Source organism: Gorilla gorilla, chromosome 4, assembly GCF_029281585.2.
Source record: "Gorilla gorilla gorilla isolate KB3781 chromosome 4, NHGRI_mGorGor1-v2.1_pri, whole genome shotgun sequence".
NCBI lineage: Eukaryota > Metazoa > Chordata > Mammalia > Primates > Hominidae > Gorilla > Gorilla gorilla.
The window spans coordinates 104,160,971-104,179,706 of NC_073228.2; the positions used below are offsets into that span (position 1 = coordinate 104,160,971).

General features: G+C 34.4%; 1 long non-coding RNA gene across 3 annotated transcripts in view; it reads right to left on the reverse strand.

The window, feature by feature from the left end:
* The window catches only part of LOC109026852 (uncharacterized), a 472,799-nt gene that overhangs the window by 292,603 nt on the left and 161,460 nt on the right, over positions 1 to 18,736 (reverse strand). The window lies entirely within an intron of this gene.

The window sequence follows — 18,736 nt, forward strand, 5'->3', positions numbered from 1 at the left end:
GCATATCTACAAGCACCTGATATTTGACAAACCTGACAAACACAAGCAATGGGGAAAGGATTCCCTATTTAATAAATGGTGCTGGGAAAACTGGCTAGCCATATGTAGAAAGCTGAAACTGGATCCCTTCCTTACACCTTATACAAAAATTCATTCAAGATGGATTAAAGACTTCAATGTTAGACCTAAAACCATAAAAACCCTGGAAGAAAACCTAGGCATTACCATTCAGGACATAGGCATGGGCAAGGACTTCATGTCTAAAACACCAAAAGCAACGGCAATGAAAGCCAAAATTGACAAATGGGATCTAATTAAACTCAAGAGCTTCTGCACAGCAAAAGAAACTACCATCAGAGTGAACAGGCAACCTACAGAATGGGAGAAGATTTTTGCAACCTAGTCATCTAATAAAGGGCTAATATCCAGAATCTACAATGAACTCAAACAAATTTACAAGAAAAAAACAAACAACCCCATCAAAAAGTGGGTGAAGGACATGAACAGACACTTCTCAAAAGAAGACATTTATGCGGCCAAAAGACACATGAAAAAATGCTCATCATCACTGGCTATCAGAGAAATGCAAATCAAAACCACAATGAGATACCATCTCACACCAGTTAGAATGGCAATCATTCAAAAGTCAGGAAACAACAGGTGCTGGAGAGGATGTGGAGAAATAGGAACACTTTTACACTGTTGGTTGGACTGTAAACTAGTTCAACCATTGTAGAAGTCAGTGTGGCGATTCCTCAGGGATCTAGAACTAGCAATACCATTTGACCCAGCCATCCCATTACTGGGTATATACCCAAAGGATTATAAATCATGCTGCTATAAAGACACATGCACACGTATGTTTATTGCAGCACTGTTCACAATAGCAAAGGCTTGGAACCAACCTACATGTCCAACAACGACAGACTGGATTAAGAAAATGTGGCACATATATAACATGGAATACTATGCAGCCATAAAAAAGGATGAGTTCATGTCCTTTGTAGGGACATGGATGAAGCTGGAAACCATCATTCTGACCAAATTATCGCAAGGACAAAAAATGAAACACCGCATGTTCTCACTCATAGGTGGGAATTGAACAATGAGAACACATGGACACAGGAAGGGGAACATCACACACCGGGGCCTGTTGTGGGGTTGGGGGAGGGGGGAGGGATAGCATTAGGAGATATACCTAATGCTAAATGACGAGTTAATGGGTGCAGCACACCAACGTGGCACATGTATACAAATGTAACAAACCTGCATGTTGTGCACGTGTACCCTAAAACTTAAAGTAAAATAATAATAAAATGAAAAAAAAGAAAAAAGAGAAATCTTTATGAATGTAAATGTTTATCGTCCATTTTTAACTAATAAGCAAGCTTACTAAAAACTGCACTTCACACTTAGCTTAATGTTTTAGCGAATTAACTTCATAAATAAATAAAAACTAGAAAATTGATCTGTGTGGACTTTTGGATTGTTTTGTTTTGCTTTAGATGAAATTCTTCTCCATTACAGGACAATATAGGGGCTTAAAAATGAATAACTCCTATTAAATATTATGCCACTCTCAGAAATATCTAAGACGATGCATTATGAAAGTGCATAATGCAGATGGCAATAAGATTTCTTCTCAGTGGAAAATATCTGCACCATCTTTGTTTTCACAAGCATTATATTTGTAAACATCGTCAAATTAACAGCTGATGAAATCAATAGTAAGGTATTATATTTAATATTAAAACACATACTTTACTCAGAAATGTTGGTTTCTTATTTTCTCTGAAATTTTTTTCTATAGGTATAGCTTCTTCTTGTCTGTGGTGAGCTTCCTTTTTCTCAAGTCTCTGAAAGGATGTGTGCAAACAGACCTTAACTAGTGTCACATATTTTTGGCTCACTGTAGCATTACTTTTCTATGTAGAGTATTATTTGAAAATAATTGATTACTGCTGAATAAAAATAATCTAATATCTAAGCATCATTTGACCTATATGTCACTTAGTTTGTATATTGAGAAAAATATCAAATAATTATGACATTTATTATTTATTTTTTTTTGAAATTCAATACATTTTAATTTTACCTTATAGGATCACATTCTTTTTTTCTCTCTCTTTTCCTTTTCTTTTATTTCTCTGTTGCTTTTTTATATTTGTAAATGAATATGCATCTTTAAGAATATCTTTGAATGATAATAGTTGTTGACTATTTTATTTTTGCTTACTTGCATGCAAGTGGCAATAACTGAACAAAATCTTCAATAGTCAAAGTGACAGTCTCTTTTTTAATCCTTGTGATCAAATTCAATCACAAGATATTGTGAATTTTTTTCTGATGCTTCCAAAGTATTAATTATTAAATGAATGAATAATGAACTGTGATTACAGGGATGTCAATTTGTGAGATGAAGGGTGAACAATAGTAAAATATTTAAAGAGAGAAAAGTCAGAGAGTTCATATCTCCATTTGATATCATTTAGTGTTATATACCTTCCAATATAAATGTTGACTTATTCTGTTAAACAAGTTCACAACCCTTGAACCATTGGGTAGCCTTCTACTATAATTTTCTCTATGGTGTCATTAATTTCAATATTATGATAATATAGGTTTTGAGAAAAGTCTTTAATTTTAATTATGACAAACTAAGTCATGGGGATATGAGGGACTATGGAATTTGATGCATCAGTGAACACCGAACATAAAATCTATTTTGTGGAGTTACCATCATGAAGTTTCTTTTAAAAAGTTTATGAAACAATGTCTACATGTATCTGTTAAAAAAAGAATGGTTTCTGTCAAACAAATTCCATAAAACATTGACCCCTTTGAAAAAATTTTACGGTCCTTAATTTTACAGTATCTTCAATTTATCTTACCTGAACTGGACCTGGAACAATGAACATTATTTAAGGAGTTTCCCCAACAATTTTTTATTCATGTAAGAGCTGAATTAATATCATTGAATGCCTTTATATCTTCTGGAACAAAATATTTTGAATTAAAGAGCAGTTACTATAGTCACCATAAATATTGAATACAAGAAAAGTTTCTAAGGGAAGATTTTCTTCTGGCCTGTCTCTCAAAATACTAGCTTTATATACTCTTGCTTTCTTCGAAATTTGAGTTTCTTAATTCTATGACAGGTACTTATCTGCATATACAATATTCACTTCTTTCTTTCTTCTTACTAATACTATCCATTTTTTTTGGACTGACATTGTGTCTAGATAAGTTTCCTGATCTCTTAACAATTCTTGCAGCTGGAGGTCGCCCATCATGCATTATTCACAACGTAATGTTAGCAGAAATTATTGGTTAAAGCTCAAGACATCATTTTGAAGGAGGGAAAAAAAAGCTGGCTTTTCTTTTTACTCCTTCTAGTTAAGGATATTTGAGTAGGAAGATAAAAGCCTGTATCATGAAGCTATCATACCAACCCTGGATGACTAATTAATTTCGTAACCCAATAAATCCAGTTGAATTAAGATATGTTTTTCTGTTTTGTGCAAATAAACATAATCCTAACAGATAAAAAGAAAGACAGACAAATGCAGGAAGAGCAAGTAAATAGCAGAAAAGAAAAACTTAATTGACTGTCTGGTCTTAACCAGGAAAAATGTTATAGTATACATTGAATCTAATAGAATGAGAAATTCCAAGATCTATTTTGCAATATTCAAAAGAAACACACTTCTAAATTATCTCTGCTTGATTCAGCCAGGAGAGTGTTACTAAGGCAGAGAAAGGTTTTAAATTTATTTTAATATTTTGTAATATTATAACAATAATATTTTTATATTCTTGAGAATATTATTTATAATATCTAATACTAGCACTCAAAAGCAGCACAGACAATATGTTAGAAAATACTTAAAATTACTATACGGAAATTTTATTTATTGAGATAATTCAGCATATATAATTAATGTCAAAAAATAAAAGTTAGTGACTTTGTTTATTTAACAGAAAAGAATCAACAAAGCACCAGTAACCATCATAAAATTAAATTGTGCAAAATACTACTTATCAACGGAGAAGATATTCCAGTGGCAGTAGGAAATGAAGAGGAAAATATCACACAAGATAAATTTTCAAAGACCACAGCAATTCTGGATTTTTAAGGAGTTTCCCTGACAAAGAAACTATGCAGATAATATATACTATCTGAAACATAGATGGTGAGAATTCCTAAGACATCCAAAAGACATACTTTACTATCATAAAAATTCATCTGTTATGAAAGTGCCACAATTTATCTCTGAAGCGTATGGAACAATTACAAATTAATAGGAGTCTATTAGTCTGTTTATTCTAGGAGAATACCCTTTATATTGTTTAAACCCGTTGTCACATATAAAATATGAACAACCAGTCTTTGTCCTCAAAATAATCCATTTTGAAAACCATAAACATTTGCTCCCTTGGTTATATATTTCCTATATTATATAATTCTGAATCAATAATCTACAATAAAAACCTTTTAAATCATTCCACTTATTGTCACTATTTCTCTAAATACCTTTTTAAACATGAGAGCAATAAAGAACTATAAAATTGTAACATAATATGAAAAATATTATTTTAGAATAAAAAATAACGAGAGGTCATTTAAACTTGACCAGTATGCTATGCATTGATACCACCAAAAAATCATTAGTAAGTAATCTCGCTTATGCATGAACTGCTTAATTAAGGGTTATGTATTTTTTTCAATTCTAAATAAACCAAATGTCCTTTATTCGTGTTGGTTCCTAGATCTGGCATTTCCTCCCTTTTCCACATGATAGCCCTCTACTTTTTTGAAGAGTTGTCATGTTTTCTCTGAAGATTTCTTCTTCGGGCTAAATCTCAAACAATTATTTCTAATATAAACAAAGTTTTAAATTTTCTCAATATTATAGTGGCCCTCTTTTGAAAAAATATGCATTGCAAAAATTCTCTTCTTTTTAGTATATCCACTCTCATCTCCAAGACTAGAAAATTGTTCATACTTACAATTGGTTATTGAGCCCAAATGTGGAATTTCACATGAATTACGATTTTGTATTTTGAGAAGTTTTAAATTCTTTACCCTTGTTAGCACAAATAAATATTGCTGAGCAGAGAGGTGAGTGGGTAAAAGAGTTAAAAAAATTGTTTCCATGACCACCTCAGAATAAAATCCAGCTGGCTTCTCTTCATATTTGCAAATCTCCATAAAGAGAAGAGTATTTAAAATTGTCCACTATGGAATTTTGCTTTATAATGGAAATATCAAAATTTGTATACAAATACACCTTTTTGTTTTAATCGGGATTATTTTTCTCCATTTAGCCCTCTCATTCTTTACTCACTCCTTAGATCACTGGCATCAATTCAGGTATCTCATCTCTACATTGTAATAATCCTGGAGGAATATAATTTGCCCAAGTCAGAGTATTTAAATCCATGTGTCTTTTTCTAAGGGCTCTGTATTCTTCTTAGGACTCAAGTCTTGCCAAATACCATTTGTTCTCTCCTTTACAGCTTTACGAGTTTCCTTCTAGACAGAATAGTCAGAAATTAAATGGGAGCTGAGGAATTAATTATGTTTTCTCTGTCATTTCCTTTTGTTACAGCATTTATCTCAAACTCTGGGCAGATTAATTTCTCATGTTGTGGCTTTCCAGGAGAGTAGCTCATTCTAAACTTCAGCTTTCCAGTCAATTTTCTAATGTTAATGACAATGATCTATCTTGCAACTGAGACTCCCCGTCTTTTTCCATATCCATTTAAATTGCTCAACATTGGTCTGATGCTATTGTAGTACTGTCACCAATAGCAGAAATACATTTATATTCTCTCTAGTTTATTATCATATTGCAATTTTATTTCTCTTTCTCTCTATCTTATTTCAACTCAAACACTTTTCAGTGTTTCTCCAAACCATTTTTTTTCTGAAATGTGACATCTCTTCTAAAAGCTCAGTTTTATTTAGCACAGTATTCTTCTTCATTTCTTCATTTCTGCTTTTCTATCTTCCATATATCAGGCTTTATTTCTTAATTTACCTGCTTTCAATCTATGTCTTATTCAGTATGTATCTTCGGTTTTGGCAAATGTGTACATTCTGTGGCAAATAAATTACATCAATTGATGTAATATTTAATTCATTTAATAATCTGTATGTCACATTAACCGTGCATAAGGATCTTACTATATCAGAGGAATAAAATGAAAATTACAAAACTCTGGACCTCCATTTTCTACTAAAAGAAGACATAGAATTTGAATAATTGTATTATATATGCTGCTGTCTGTTAAAAGAATATTTCCCTTTTACTCTAGACGGTATTCTTAATCGTCTGACCTGCCTCATTTTTAGCATATACTTCTAGAATTATTTCTTTCTCAAATTGAGTTTGATGACCAACTTTTGTGGCCTGATAGCACCCATATATAAAATAGCTGAGCGACTTATCATGAAATATCATAATGTCTGGCTTGTTTATCACTCTTAGGACCTGTGGGTTCCTTCAATATACATGTACATCTCTATATTTATAATGCTTAGAGTATAGATACTCATTACATAGCTTTTGAATGTCCAAATGATTATATACTATAATAAAGGTTTAAAATACATACCATTGGGAAGATGGATTATATCCTTTGCACAATATCTTATTTGCCTTTTATTAAAATTCTTCATTTACTTGATGATTATTTTATTCTTTTATATAAAATTTAAGAAATATTCTCTGCATTTTGTGGAATTGAAATTTGTGAATTACTTATATTTTTCTTCTTAGATTTATAGCATATACTAGCTGAATTAATCCTGAGAGATTTGGAATATTACTGCATTATTCTACCCAATTGTGATTTAAATTATATGCCTATGTTTAAAACTGTGTGTCCCACACCCAATTAAATTGTCTCTGTTGATTAGATATTATCACGACTGTCAGTTAAAGATGAATGGAGATCTCATATTAATATCATGATATCAATTTCAATTTTAAATAAGACCTTTGAATGATTCTCATACAAACACTAGACTTACATTACTCTATCCTGAATTGTATAAATGTTTCTCTAATATTTTAAAGCCCACTAATAGCATCGTTAAGTTGCTAGCTCTGAGTTAACTTGTCACTATGCATTTTTATAAATGCCTCTTGTGGGATGTTCTTTGGTAATTTTGTCAATGAAGGTCCTGAAGGTACCTGAGTAGAGGCTCCCAAGCAACATGAGGGGCCACATAGTAATCTATCTGTAGAGATTAAGAACAAAATGCTGCTCAGATGAACAAATTGTGTTTCTCATTATGGTGAATATAAATATGAGGAATACATTTTCATTCCCAAGATTTAATTTTATCCACTTAATGTAAATAATAAGTGAAGTAAGATAACACCAATTTATGCTAAAACTCATACACTCTAATGTTTAAAAAAAATTAAAATAAAAAGATCTGATGATTTGTATCTGTTCTCTTCAAAAATCTGTAGTTACATACCTAAGTATTATCATTTGTGAAATGAAGTATCTGGATATACTAAGGCTGTGACTGAATTTACCTGGCTTCTGTCTTATTACATTTGAAATCAATACTTGAGAATCTTTGTAAAGAAAAGTAACTCAGGCCCTTGCTAAAGTGATTTTTATGGGCTGAAAGGGTTCAAAGGCACTAGATGAATACAGATCTCCACCATTTGATTTAATTGTTGGTTACACAGACTTTTCTCTTTCCATCACCAGCCCTTTAAGAAAGTCAACAGGATTTTAAGAGAGAGACTGCAGGAGAGTTAAATTACACATTAGATTAAGAAGAAGAGATAATGCAAATAGATTGCTTACATGTCTAATTTCTTATGAAGCTCTGAGCACACAATGTTCTATCTAGCAGTAATGGGAGAACAAGTTTGAGGATAATTGAGCATATTCTGCTGCCAAAAGAAATGATCCATTAATGGGATAATGTGCCACAGAACATGTTCCTGTCTTGAGATTTTCACAAATATAAGAGACACAATAAATTTAGGTAACTATCCTACACTATCTTTTAATTTAAAACACACACAAAGTCGGAGATCATTACTGCTCCTGCCCCACTGCCTAGAAGACAGTAGTAATAATGATACTTCTACTGCTACTATAATAATAATTTATACTATGATAATAATTTTTATAATAATATGATAATAAATGTATACTATAAAGGACTTATGTGTTTCATCTCATTTTCTTTATTGCAGAATCACATGAAGGTATATTTTTAGCTTATGATGTTTTTCTTGATAAACTTCTAAGCACAATAATTGTTTATTCATTTAGGTAAAAAATTTCAACAATCTCCTATTAGGTTCTACTTTTTAAGTTCGTGGAATAATATTGATAACTTCCTTCATTTTTTGCATTTATAATAAGGTATATTTTAAGATATTAACACAACTTGGGGAAAAGAGAATATCTTAATTAATATTACAATTTTATCAACATACACTCATAAACATTATATTATGTCCTATAACTGCTAGCCAGTTCTCACTGAACATTCCTGATTCTCTTCCTTTCTTAAATATTTCATCTGTGCTAATTTCTCTTCAATGTTACAGCTGACATATATATCAAAAATATCTTTGGATAAAAAGATAAAGTTTTAATTGAACTTTATGAAAAGTAGTATCCTATTTTCTTTATGCTAAAGGGATATAATCACATTTTCAACTATGTCACACAGCAAATAATGAAGATATTAATCGACTATATAATTTACTTTGGAAATATTTTTAAATGTCTGCAAATAAGAATAAAAGTGATTCTCAAATATATTTTTGATTGAATTGTAGATAGCTGCCAATGTTTGATAACTTTGACTTACAAAAATGTCACATTTTGTTTATTTAATTTCATACACACATTTACATTTGTGAGAAATGCTGAACTTGATGTTTCCCATTAGTGTAAGAAACCCTAGTAATTATAATTTAAAGTTTATTTCTTTTTCTATTTTTCAAAAAGTGTAATGTTACCTTTGCCATGAGAAATATACCATATGTCCTCCCTTTGCTGTTTTCCATCTTTCAAATGGAAAATTCAGCTGTTTAAAGACAACTCTCATGCAGCATTTTCAGAAAATTTTCAGGTAGCTTGGCACAGAGAAAGGGAGTTGGTATCTGGAGCCAGGAAGAGGCAGTTTAGGATACCTGCTCAGCCATTGTGTGACCTTGGTCCTCCTCATCTTGACCTCTCTGAATCTCATTTTCATTCTTTGTTAAGAGGACACTAGAACCTTCCTCTAGAATTAAAACATGTAAACAGTATACAATGCCTAGTCCTGTGCCCAGGACAGTGTACACACTCCTTGCCACTGACTAAATTTGTAAGCACTGAATGTGTCTTTGGTGTAGGCCATGCCCTCTATTCATACGTTTTGTTTTTGTAAACTAGAAATGCTTTGGAAATGGCTTTCTAGACTGCATTTTTTACAACACAACCTGTCTTGCATTCTCCAAGCTAGCATTTTTGTTTTGTTTTTGTTTAATTACTTCTGTTCAGAGCAATGAATATAGAAAAAAGAAAGACCAAAGCAGCAGCATTACAACAAACAAAATGCACCTTACATTGCAAATGCACACCCTGAGATCAGTGAGGGTGAGCCACACTGGCTTCAGACTTCTGAGTGGGTGGATCTGAAATTCTTTTGTGCTGCAGTTTTGTGGGGACTCTTATTCTTTCCCAGTCTAAAGCCATAAACCAGAAAGACTATTGTTAATGAAAACATTTTTCAACCACCTTATTACCCCTACTACAACTCATGGCTAATAATATTAAGTGATCATCATATGTTAATCGCTATATGAAAACATTATCCCATTTAATCATCACAACAACTTTATGAGTTAATTATATCATTATCATTTTAAAGCTGAAGAAATGAAAGCTAAGAAACTTTAAATTAGTGATAGTGTCATACTTTCAACTTAGGATTGTCCCATGTCAGAGCAACAGGCTCTTAGTCATTATACTATACTCACACACTTATTACAATTGAAATTTGGATTATGTATGAGAGATATTTCTCTTTCAGTGAAGCTGTGAAATTTATCAGAAGAGACCAGTCTTTGTTTAGTTTTGTTTATACCTTTAGAACTGGTTCTAAAAACAAATGTATGCAGGAATCAGATTTTCATATTCCAAAAAAAGAATTAATTTGAATGCTGCTTAGAAAGGAAAATGTAAGACAATATAGCTGTTGAAACTTATCCTATTTATTTAAAAATAATTTTATTAAATATATGAAGAGGTAAGTTAGGCTGAACATGAATGAAAATAGTTTAATTTTGTTTTAATTTTGTTCTCCCAGATAGATTTCTGTAAAACAGCTACTGCTGAAGCAAATATCCATAGTCTACCATAGCAGCTAAGCTGCTTTGTAACTCTTCATATTACAAAATCTTTGGAATCTATAGTTTTAAAAAAATCAGTCTATGTTATTTATTTTTAGTAGGGATCATACCAGGATGATTATTTGAATTTAGCAGATGTCTCCCATTAGAAACACACACACACACACACATATATATATACACACATATATATACATATATATGTGTGTGTGTATATATATATATACACACACATATATATACATATATGTGTGTGTGTGTGTCTATATATATATATATATATATGTATATGTATGTATGTATGTATTTGGTTATCCTAGGAATTAATTGGACTGATGACTCTGTGCCTCTGGGTTTTTTGAACAACCAGGATTAAAGGGATATTAGGTTATTGCCAAGTTTGATATGGTAGTGAACACAGAGTCTTCTTTCCCTATGCTAACTCTTGGTTCCTTTGCAAGGGACTCTTGGAGAAGTTCTAGGCCAGTGCCCTCATTGTCCTCAATGACTGTGACTCAGTCTTGAGAGAGAAGGTAATATGCTACTGTGTTAACTAAAAATAAGTAAAGTACAGTGTGAAGAGACAGCGATCCAGCTTGGCTCTGTCATTTGTTAGCTGTATTTCCTCAGTTTCTTCATCTGTAAACTTCTAATAGCATCTGCATAATAGGAGTATTGTGGGAAGAAAGAGATAAGAAATGTGACAACATTTATTAAATAGGTAGTGCATGCTGAGTATTCACTTTTACATGGATTTTTTTTTCACTTTCATAATCTCAACATTCAGTAACTATTATAGTTACCCATTTGGGTTTTATTTTTTTTTAGGTTCAGGAGTACATGTGCAGGTTTTTTATATAGGTAAACTTGTGTATTGGGGGTTTGTTGTACAGATTATTTCATCACCCAGGTACTAAGCCTAGTACCCAATAATTGTTTTTCTCCTGTCCCTCCTCTCACCTTTCACCCTCAACTAGGACCCAGTGTCTGTTTTTGCTCTCTTTGTGTCCTTGAGTTCTCATCATTTAGCTCCCACTTACAACAGAACATTTGGTCTTTGGTTTTCTGTTCCTATATTAGTTTTCTAACCCTAATGGCCTCCATTTCCATCTAGGTTCCCACAAAAACCATAATCTCATTCTTTCTTATGGCTACATAGTATTCCGTAGTGTATATGTACCACGTTTTCTTTATCCAGTCTGTCATTGATGGGCATTTAGGTTGATTCCCTGTCTCTGCTATTGTGAATAGTGCTGCAATGAACATTCACGTCCATGTGTCATTATGGTTGAATAATTTATATTCCCCTGGGTATGTATACAATAATGGGATAGCTGCATCAAATGGTAGTTCTGTTATTAGCTATTTGAGGAATCACCACACTGCTTTCCACAATGGTTGACCTAATTTACACTCCCACCAACAGTGTATAAGCATTCCCTTTTCTCTGCAACCTCATCAGCGTCTGTTATTTTTTGACTATTTAATAATAACCATTCTGTATGAAAAAGTCAAAAAAACAGATGCTGGTAACATTGTGGACAAAAATGAACACTTACACACTGTTGGTGGGAGAATAAATTAGTTCAATCATTAAGGAAGACGATATGGCAATTCCTCAAAAGCCTAAAGATGGAAATATCATTCAATCCAGCAATATCATTACTGGGTATATACAAAAAGGAATAGAAATCATTGAATTATAAAAACGCATCTACATGTATGTTCATTGCAGCACTATTCACAATAGCAATGACATGGAATCAACCTATCTGCCCATCAATGATAGTCTGGATAAAGCAATAGTGTCACATACACACCATGAATACTACGCAGCCATACAAAGAATGAGATAATTTGTGTGTGTATATGTGTGTGTGTGTGTGTGTGTGTGTGTGTGTAAACATAAATAGAGCTGGATGCCATTATCCTTAGCAAACTGATGCAGGAACAGAAAACCACATATTCTCACTTATAACTGGGAGCTAAATGATGAGAACACATGTACACATAGAGGGGAACAAATATACTGGAGCCTATTAGGGGGTGGAGAGGGGGAGGAGGGAGAGAATCAGGAAAAATAACTAATGAGTACTAGGCTTAATACCTGGGTGATGAAATTATCTGTATAACAAAAACACACCATAATGCAAGTTTACCTATGTAACAAACCTTCACAGTTACCCCTGAACTTAAAATAAAAGTTTAAAAATAGCCATTTTGACTGTGTGATATGGGATCTCATGGTGATTTTGATATGCATTTATCCAGTGATAAGTGATATTAAGCTTTTTTTTCATATGCTTGTTGGTCGCATGTATGTCTTCTTTTGAAAAGTGTTTGTTCATGTCCATTGCCCACATTTTAGAGGGTTCTTTGTATTTTCTGGTAAATTTAAGTTCCTTATAGATACTGGATATTAGACCTTTGTCAAATGCACTTTGCAAATATTTTTCCCATTCTGTAGGTTGTCTGTATACTATTTCTACTGAAACTATTCGAAATGATTAAGGAGGAAGATCTCTTCCCTAACTCATTTTATGAGGCCAGAATCATCCTGATCCCAAAACCTGGTAGAAACATAACTAAAAAGAAAACTTGTAGACAATATTCTTGATGAACATTGATGAAAAAATCCTCAATAAAATACTTGCAAACTGAATCCAGCAACATATCAAAATCTAACTCACCATGATCAAATAGGCTTCATTGCCAGCATGCAAGGCTGGTTCAACATACACAAATCAATCAATGTAATTCATCACATAAATGGAACTAAAGACAGAAACCATATCATTATCTCAATAGACACAGAAAAAAAACTTTTGATAAAATTCAACACCCCTTTATGTTACAAATTCTTAATAACTAGGTATTGAAGAAACATATCTCAAAACAATAAGAGCCATCTATGACAAACCAACAGTCAACATCATCTCAAAACAATAAGAACCATCTATGACAAACCAATAGTCAACATCATACTGAATGGAAAAAAACTAGAAACATTCATTTTGAAAACTGGCACAAGACAATTATGCCCTTTCTCACTACTCCTTTTCAAGCATAATATTGGAAGTCCTGGCCAGAGCAATCTGTTGAGAGAAAGAAGTAAAGGACATTCAGATAGGAAGAGAGGAGTTGAAACTATCCCTGTTTGCAGATATGAATCTATACCTAGAAAACCACATAGTCTTGACCCCAAAGCTCCTTCAGCTGATATACAACTTCAGCAAAGTTTCAGGAGGCAAAATCAATGTACAAAAATTACTACCATTTCTATATACCAAAACAGCCAAGCTAAGAGCCAAATCAAGAACACAATCCCATTCACAATTGCCATGAAAAGAATAAAATACCTAGGAATACAGCTAACCAGAGAGGTGAAAGATCTCTACAATGAGAATGATAAAACACTGCTCAAAGAAATCAGAGATGACACAAACAAATGGAAATACCATCCATGTTCATGGATAGGAAGAATTAATATAATTATAATGGCTGTACTGCCCAAAGTAATTTACAGATTTAATGCTACTCCTATCAACTACCTATGGCATTCTTCGCAGAACTAGAAAAAAAACTATTTTAAATTTCATATGCAGCCCCCAAAAAGCCTTAATAGCCAAGGCAATGCTGAGCAAAACTAACAAAGTTGGAGTCATCACATTACCCTAACTATACTACAGGGCGACTGTAATGAAAACAGCATGGTACTGGTACAAAAACAGACACATAGACCAATAGAACAGAATAGAGAGGCCTGAAATAAGATCTCACACCTCTGACCTCCTGATCTTTGACAAGGCTGACCAAAACAAGCCGTGGTGAAAGGACTCCCAATTCAATAAATGGTGCTGGGAGAACTAGCTTGCCATATGCAGAAGATTGAAACTGGACCCTTTTCTTATACCATATACAAAAATCAGCTCAAGGTGGATTAAAATCTTAAATGCAAAACCTAAAACTATAAAAACCCTGGAAGACAACCTATGCAATACCATTCTAGACATAGGCACAGGCAAAGATTTCATGATGAAGATGCCAAAAACAATCACAACAAAGGCACAAATTGGCAAATGGGATATAATTAAACTCAAGAGCTTCTGTACAGCAAAAGAAATTATCAACAGGATGACCCATTTTTATAAACAAAGAAGGTGAAGACCAGAGACAATGAGTCATTTGCTCATGGTCTCTTGGTTAGGGAGTAGCAGAGGTAGAATTTAAATCCATGTATTTGAGACAATGAAGACCATCTTCCTCATCACTATTTCGGCCAATGTGTAGCACAGGGGAGGATTTATGTGTCACAGTTACTGTTTAACACTGACAACAGAGGCTGCTTTACTCATGGAGGAGAAATGATAATATTATCTTTGTTAACAGAAAAGAGCCTGAAGTCTCTATCAGGGCTTGAACCAATTACAGAAACCACTGGATTACTTGCCTAAGAGGTTATGGCTCAGGGAAAACAGTTTAAATGCATAATTTTAGGACACTAGCTATGTAAATCTCCACGTAATTTGTTTACAGTAATCACTTTAAATTTTAATTTAATTAGCTTGTTAAGCTTTAATATAAAAATCAGATCTTCTAGGGAGTCTGCTTATTATTTAAAAACAAAAACCCAACAGTTTATTCATATTCGTAAGTGGCTGACACCAGGAACAATTATGCCCTTTTAGCCCTGTACATATCTGTTACCGTAAGAGGTTCAGACTCTCATTCCATCTCCCATCTTCATTTGGCTCTGAACAATCTGTTTTCTGACCACATTCTCACATTCCCTAAATTCTGGAATGCCACCGAGTACCTTCTAGAACTTATGAAATGTCATCAGTTTAAAAAAAGAAAAGGTTTTGGCTCTTCCTTGAGGTGATGCATTGTTTCTCCTGTGGCCTCCTTATGGCGTGTATTTTTGTTATTGTTATCATCATTGTTTGTTTTATTTTATGTGCCCACATCCCTCAAACCTCTGGGTTGGCAGTAGATAAAATAATCTTTAAATTCCTTATTGATATTTCAAAGCCATTTTCTCTCAAAAACAAAAACAAAAACACCCAGCTTTGAATCACATGCCATCAACTACATATTTACTAAATATCCACTTTAGAATCACTCTCCTGTAGAGTTCTTGGATCACCATCACTCTCCAACACTAGTGCTGCTATAAATCTTGGCACTTTTAAAGTCCTGGTTGAACGTAGCTTATTCTTTCTCTGGTTTCTCAGATCCTCCAGTGATTTTTGACTTCTATCCTACTTTAGCCATTCATTCTCATGGTCATAATCCTACCATAGGTTTTCTACTCTGATTGTAAATTTGAGTCATCTGTGGAGCACCTAAAAATATGAAACCTCAGGACCCATACTGGGGTTTTGTGACCTGCTTTGTTACAATTCACAAAAAATCAAGAATCTCTGTGATTCACATTATCAATTATTGTTATTATTGTAATCTCAAACTCAAGAATCCAATTATTTAAAAAGTACCACTTTATTCTAGCCTAGTTCCTCTAATGCTGCAGATTGAGAAATCTTTTGACTTTTATCAGAATCTGCCATAATACTGCTGAGGTTGTTGTATCTCACACGTTAAAATCTTCACTTTCTAACGGCTACAACTCCATGACATGATTAAAATCACTCTTTTCCGTTTACCCTCATTCCATGTCACTGTCTGGCACAATCTCAATTCTGGTTAATTCTATATCCCTTCTACTTGAATAAACCTCCCAAACAGAACCTATCTGAAGAAAATTACAGTCGGTCCCATTTAAAATTTATAACCACTAACCTAGGCTCTATAACATCAAGAATCTCTTTTGTTTACTGTTATATCACAAGTGCCTACAGGAGCATTTAGAATTCAGAAGAGGCACAATAAACATTTGTTGAATAAATATGTAAGTGCTGAATTGTCGTCTAGTGTAGTCCAGCAAAATTATTATATTTCTATTGCTTCATTTCCTAGTCTAGTATTTCTTATCTTATTCTCTTCTTAGAAAACACCAATAATATCTCTCCATTCTAACTCCCAGTTAATGATTTTTCTTATTATATTTCTGAAAAAGATAGGACAACTGCAAGAGAACATAAGAACTACTTCTACTCACTTACACGCTGCTAATCCCATATGCTCAGCCTTTCTTTCCTCTTGTTACTAAGGAGTCTAACTCCTTGATTATACACTGGATTCCATCCCTTTCTCAGACATTCCTCAATATTTATCTGGATCACCTATTTTTTAAATCTCTACTGAATCAAACCAGCCAGCAATATCACATATAATTTATTTGAAACAAATTTCCCTTGACCTTCTATTCGTTCTACAGACCAACTACATTATTCTGCGCTTTTAAATCACACTCCTTTGAAAGAGACTTTTAGTCTCCAATTTCTGTTCTTCCATTCTCTCTTGAATATTGCACAAACAAAATTTTTCCCTGCTATTTTACTGCAACTGCTGTCGGCGATGTACCCAATAACCTCTATTTGCTAAATGCTTGATAAATTCTCAAAATTTGCTGTATATCGGCAGAATTCGATAGCGTTGATTACTGTTTTATCACTGATATACTTTCTTTACTTGACTTCTAGGACACTATACTCTCTGGTTTTTCTTTTCTGTCACTGGTTGTCTTCACAATTCCACCACTAATTCTTTCTCCCTTTCAGGTAGACATAGAAATCCCAGAGTGTCAGTCTGCATAATTACCTTGGTGATTTCACACCAGCATGTGGCATAGATATCATCAATATGGTGATAGCTTTTGGAATTATATATTCAGCCTAAATATTCCCCATGAGCTTCTATATCCAGCTGCCTGATCAGCATTTCCACATAACCATAGAGCAGTATCTCAAACTTCAAAGGTCTGAATCAAAGTCCTGATCTTTCCCTTAACCAAACCTGTTTCACTTAAAATCTTCCCCATTTCAATAAGTGGCATCTCTGTATTTTCAAGTTCTTAGTTTAAAACGTTTGTGTCATTCTAGATTCTTCTACATGCAATCCAGTCAAATCTTTCAGCAAATCCTGTTGACTCCACATTCTGAAAACTCCTCTCCATCCTCATTGATCTCATTATGGTGAACTATTCTTACTTTTATTGTTGCACTAGGCTTCTTTTAAGCCTATGTGTACATATTATCTATCTGTCTATATATATATATCTATCTCTTTAAAATACATATATTTAAAAATATATATATATCTTTAAAAAATTCACGTATTTTTTTCTGTTTACTCACTTGTTAGAAGGCTTACGAAGACATAAATTATTTTTCTGTTTTCTCTATTTTCACTGCGTTATTCCCAGCAACTAAAAGGGTATGTGGTGCACCAAAAGTGTTCAGTCTTTTCAGCACCCGGAGACTCGACATCAGTGGTGTCAAGACAACTTTAAGAAGGTTTTCCGTGATCCTGCAAGACCTGTGTTCCATCCTGGTGATTCTGCCTTCAATTTCACTGCACAGGTACCACAGCAAGCCAGTGTTGTGTGCTCCGAGTTCCAGGGCATCCTCCAACTCAGCCACTACACTGAGAACAAGGACTCTGTGGGGCCCAGGAGCAGGTAGTCACCCCTTTGGGGTCCACAACACCCGGCTGTCCCCAGACTTGTGTCCAGGGAAGATAGTGTTGAGGGCCCTCAAAGAGAGCGGGGCAGGGATGCCTGAGCAGGACAAGGAACCTAGAGTCCAAGAGAATCCTGACGATCAGAGAAGGGTCTCCGAGGTTACCGGGGATGCACAGTCTGCATTTCGGCCCCTGCGGGACAATGGAGTCCTCTCTCCCTTTGTGCCCAGGCCCAGGCCTCTGCAGACATACCTGCATGCCCAGAGGTCAGAAATCAGATATAACCAGACATCCCAGACCTCCTGGACGAGCTCGTGCACCAAAAGAAATGCCATCTCCAGCTCCTACAGCTCCATGGGAGGCTTGCAGGGGCTAAAGCAGAGGAGGGGGCCACCCTCATCCCACTGCCAGCTGACCCTCAGTTACTCAAAGACAGTGAGTGAGGACAGGCTTCAGGCTGTCTCTTCGGGTCACACAAAGTGTGAAAAGGGGGCAGATACAGCACCAGGGCAGACACCCGCCCCAAGGGGTGGCTACCCCAGATCCCAGGCCTCTAGGCCCCATAGATGCAAGATTCCCCTGCTGCCACGCAGGCGAGGGGAGCCTTTGATGCTGCCACCTCCCTTAGAGCTGGGGCACAGGATAACTGCTGAAGACCTGCACCTGGAAAAAGAGGCGGCATTCCAGCACATCAACAGTGCATTGCAGCTGGAGGACAAGGCCATCTCAGTCTGCAGACACTCACAGCCTTCCCACACTTTATCCTC